Genomic DNA, 5429 nt, shown 5'->3' with positions numbered 1-5429 from the left:
CTACTACTATTGAGTCATTAGCAACTGTAGTCCCTGACTTTTAACACACCCTGAAGGGTCCAGGGTGGAGATCAAGAATGAGGTACTCTCCGCTCTGAGAAAGCTGGCAGACAGACTTTAAAATAGTTAAATATGTTCAGGAAAAAAATCTTGAGCTGAAATTCTTGTATCGTCTAATATTTAATAAAGCATTAAAGCCAATAACTAAGATTTGATTCTCATGACTAGCAGTAACCTTCTACCGAAATGTGTCCTTGATCGCATGTACCCTTTCATCAAAATTATATATATATTGACATCCCTGGTGGATCAGATGGCAAAGAATCTGCCTGCAATGCAGGAGACACAGGTTTGATCCATGGGTCAGGAAGATCCCCTGGAAAAGGAAATAGCAACCCACTCCAGTATTATTGCCTAGAGAATTCCATGGACAGAGAAACCTCGTGGGTTACAGTCAACGGGGTCACAAAGAATTGGACATGACTGAGTGACTAACACTTCCACATTTTTCACTCCCCCCAACCCTTACCACTTTAGAACAGTTTCTCAGAGCTATTGAGAATCAATGTCCCAGGCTGTGGTCCTCAATAAGACATTGAGCGACCTCAACTCACAGTTCCTATCTTGTGTGGGCTTTTTTTTTTTTTTCCAGTTGACAACCGTAAGAAGCCTTAATGCACTTCTGCTGGATCTCCTGGTTGCTCATCATCGTCATGAGAACAAGTCAGTGTGTGACTTGAATGTGCCCTACGGTCAGACTATGAGAGATAAAGCCTTGTTCTCAGCCATTGAGCTGCTTCCCTCTGGGACTGGATGGATGGAGTCTAGGACCTGGACCCTCATGCTGGACCTGCTGCGAAGATGGGTGGACACCTGGTTTTCATGTTGACCTTGCTGAGCAGCCCTTTGCTCATTCACTCATCACACTGTCATCTGACTTGCTGTCCTCTAGTAAGACTTGCTCAGGTTGACTCTGAAGTCATTTTCACTTATGTGACTCCATATAGGACACTTCATTGCACAGGTGAAGCCAGGGCCTCCTTATTACTGTCTTTGAGAAACAAAGCAGACTGCTGTTGCCCATACCTGCAGTCTATCCATGTCACTGGGCTCAGGAGTAAGGTGTCACCCCATCTACACTGGGCAAATGAGACCAAGAAGTACCAGCCTCAGTAAGTCCCAGATCATGGAAGAGCCCAGGTGGTTGGTGGAACGACAGGGATGATGTCGCTTTTTCCTCCAGAATAGGGTCGTGGGCATGGATGGAGGTAAATCCTGGTTGTGAGGTTCTCAACTCACAGAAAATTTGATTGGAGGAACTTTGTCTGTAAAACCTGGGGAACCTGGACCCACAGCCTAGAGTATGTTTGATAACAATCACATGCCTATGTAGAGGACTTTTCTTGCATTAGCTGTGACCCTTTGAAAGTGAGCAAAGTTGGCTGCGGTTTAACTGTTCTCATTTCCTTGTGACACCCCAGCTACCCCTTGAACAGCCTCAACCAGTAGAGGCCAGTTTGAGCATTTTCCACGAATCAACCACATTTGACAGAGCACGTAAACATAAAAAACCCTGAGAAAATGAAACCTCATCAGCCACACCAGCACCCTCCTGCTGCCACTTAGGCTGTCACCCCATCCCTAAGGCCCTCCCCTCTCTGCACCTCCCAGGCCAGGGCAGCCCAAGGCGAGTTGGGGCAGGAGGTTGCTGAGAAGTTGGAAACCACAAGAAACACTGCCCAGCAGGGCCCTAGCCATGGAATCAGCTGCAAAAACTCAGTGATTTGCAACCTTCCCTTCTTGCCTTCTGCGCTTTCTCAGTGCAGAAATAGTTCCAAACCTATAAGAGGAGGGCCACGTATTTGGGCTGAAGAAGCTTAATCAAATTCATGCAAATCAAGGAGTTGATCTAAGTTAAATTTCATCTTTCTTATATCTGGTTGCTTTTATTTTCTTTTCCAAAGAGAATTTCCACTTCCTTTCCCAAAGAACCTGCTTAGCAGATACTAAACTGATGAAATGGCATTGTAACATGTATACTATCATGTAAGAATCGAATCGCCAGTCTATGTTCGATGCAGGATACAGCATGCTTGGGGCTGGTGCACGGTAATGACCCAGAGAGATGTTATGGGGAGGGAGGGGGGAGAGGGGTTCATGTTTGGGAATGCATGTACACCCGTGGTGGATTCATGTCAATGTATGGCAAAACCAATACAGTATTGTAAAGTAAAATAAACTAAAAATAAAAATTAAAAAAAAATAAACTGATGAAAAACAAACAAAAAAAGAAGTTTCAAATTTTAAATGATATGTTTGCTTTTGTCTGACATGTAAAAGGTTTTATTTTAAAAGGTATCACTAGAGAAAATAGAAAAAAATATGATCCTTTTCTCACCCATGTATCATGCATCATACATTTTATTCCTGTGCCTATAGAAGTATAAGATATACAATTAAATGAACATCATACTTGTTAGTATTATTACTCTATAGAAAAAGTGATCAAAGGACATGAATAAATATTGCACAGAAAAATAAATTTAGTTTTTGTCTCTATGAAAAGAATTTGGTCCTCACTTGTCAAAGAAAAGCAAATTTAAACCACGATGAGATGTTATTTTTCACCAGGATGAGCAAAATCCTGACCTTTGACATCGCTCTCCCGACATTCACCTACTTTGTGGTACAAATGCAGACCTAGCCCATGTGTATCCTGGCACTGCTCCCTGCTTAACCTTGGATGTCTTTCCTAGTCTCTCTGGGACCTAGTCTTTCCATCAGTGAAATGAGCATTATACTTGAAGCAAACAAACTGCCTACAGAATTCCTGATGCTTACTAAGTAGTCAATACATGCTGCCATTCAAAGAAAAATTTAAAAAAAGAGAGAGCCAAAAAAGAAAATGAGCCCAACAGAACATACAGAGATCATACACTTAGACAAGTTTTCATGGCTAACAGAAATGTGTCATTTTTAGCCTTTTGACTGAATTAGCTCATCTTGGTGTAGTCCCTCTGGTTATCTCTTATTACTCATGATTTCTAGTTGACAGTTATATAGGACTTTGCTTTTTTAAAAGGGGGAAATCAAGTATTACTTAACTGTAGCCTGCTTGATCGACAGAAAGATTACAAAGCATGAAGTCAAAGAGAGAGAATTCTAAAACAGTAGAGAATGCATAATGGGAAAACTTTGAGGACTATTGTCTGAAGTTTCCCTTTTTATTGTTGAGAAGTATATGGACCACTCTAGCTCTATAAAAATCTATTGGGCCTTGAGTGTTTTGATATGGAACTATGCAAATGTTTGCTTAACTTTTCTATTGCTCACCTGTGGATGTAGCCTGTTGTTCTAATATTTATTTTATTGAACCAAGTCTCTTGAACTTTAGTTGCAGAAATCCTGTTAGTAGGTGGGAGGTTGGTATTTAACCTCTTCTCAATCTAGGAGCAAGGACAGGAAATATGGACAGGGGAAGAGGCTGTTGTCTTCATCACCTCTTAGCCTGATAACAAAATTTCCCTGTTTTAATTGAAAGTAAAAGTAATCTGTTCTATTTTAACAGCAACTACTGTAGAAGGAAAGAACAGAGCTCCAGTAACCAAACTGCTGGTGTTTAAATCCCAGCTCTGTTTCCTATTAGCTATTTCCCTCTGCAGACACTCTTACCTTTTCTCTACCTCAGTTTCCCCAATTATATAAAAGATCAAAATGCATATCTCATAGGCTTCTCATGAGAATTAAATAACAGGTACCTAGACCAGCCCCAGAAAGCACTATTCCAGCATTTGCTATTACTGCTTCCTTAAGACTTTAGTCATTAAATTTATAAATTGCTCTGGAAATTTGAAATTATTTAGCTTGAACGCTTTCTTCAAAAGATGGATAAACTAAGCAACATGACATGGTCAAGGAGACATGACACAGCTGGTTAAAATAGACCAAGTAGCCCAGGTGCTAACTATGGGGTGTGAGGTGGAAACTCTGGTCCAGTGTTCCTCCCCCCATACCATGTGGCAGTCATGCTGTAGTGAAAAAGGACTGGACCAAAAGGATGTCCACCTCCTCCCACCTCAGAAATGCACCTGGATACACAAGAGGCTTCTGCAGGGAGGTTCTGAGGACCTCAGGGCCCATTGAGTCTAAGGGAGGAGCTGGGGTGTCAGGATACTCAGAGTACCATCCACTGTCCTGCTCTGCCCAAGACTCTCAGTCCAATTGTTACACTCCCCCCAAAAAGCAGTTACTAATCTAGATACACTCCCAAAGAAAGGCAGGATTTCCATAGTGTTGATAACAAGGGGAGTAGGTATGGTGATTCCAGAGAATATACATGAGGAGAAGGCAGACACACCCATAAGTCCTTAAGAAAATTCTCACAGACTCCTTGAAGAATCTCTTTAGTAAAGAAGCAGTGAGTGTCTCGTTTTCTTTTGCTTTGCATTGTTTTGTTTTCCCAGTTGAAAGTGAGTGCTGGGGAAGCTAAAACACACAAGGGAACAAAATATAGAATCTGAGAACAAAGAGACCTGGCTTTAAATGAGTATTACTAACAAAATAGTGGTGAAGAGCAGATAACTTTATTTCTCTTATCTGTAAAGTGTGGATTATAACTATACCTTCCTTCAAGGGCTCTTAGAGGATTAATGGGATTAATTAATTAATTAATTCTGTTATTCTGGTGAATAACAGAAAATGAGTCCCTCTTCCATCCACATCCAACTTGTCTGCAGGGAAATGAGATTAGAGATGATTCGCAATGATCCTGTGTACGTGTAGAATCTATCAATACCATTTCTACCTTAGAGCTGCCAACACTAGATGCTAATGTTGTTGAGGACTTGCATGAACCCAACATCGTTAACTCATGTTCTTCATTCTCATGGAGATAGGGCTCTGTAACTTCATTAGCCAGAAGAGGAAATGAAGGTGCAGAGTTCAAATCGCTTCCTGAGGTCACACAGATGCCAATAGAGACTCAGGGTTCAAACCCAGGCCCTCAGGTTGGGGAGGGGGAGGTCAGAATCTGTGTGCTTCACCCTCCACCCAATGCCCCTCTGGTGCTGGAGCAGTTCTCACGGGGTTTATGTGAGGATCAGGAGGCAGTGCTTGTGAGACACTAGTGCTATCTGAACATGCACAGTTCAAGGCATGATGGGTGTCACCCTGTCACCATCAGAACATCCCAAACCAATGAGTCCAAATCTGGTGACTTTGAAAGAGAAGGAGACCAGTACTTTCATTTGGCTAGAGGTCCTCTTGGGGCCATTGCCCCAAAGGAAGAACCATAACCACCATCTCAGGAAAAGACTTAGAAATGTGTTGTTGATCATTATTACAACCAGCGCTGAATTTAATAGCTCAGTCGTCATGCTGTTTCTTAGCTTGGTTAGATTTCATGAAATTAAAGTACACACAGACAAAAG

The sequence above is a fragment of the Ovis aries genome, chromosome 4 (genome assembly GCF_016772045.2).
Source record: "Ovis aries strain OAR_USU_Benz2616 breed Rambouillet chromosome 4, ARS-UI_Ramb_v3.0, whole genome shotgun sequence".
In the NCBI taxonomy this organism is placed as follows: Eukaryota; Metazoa; Chordata; class Mammalia; order Artiodactyla; family Bovidae; genus Ovis; species Ovis aries.
Note: the sequence above shows the minus strand (reverse complement) of the source record.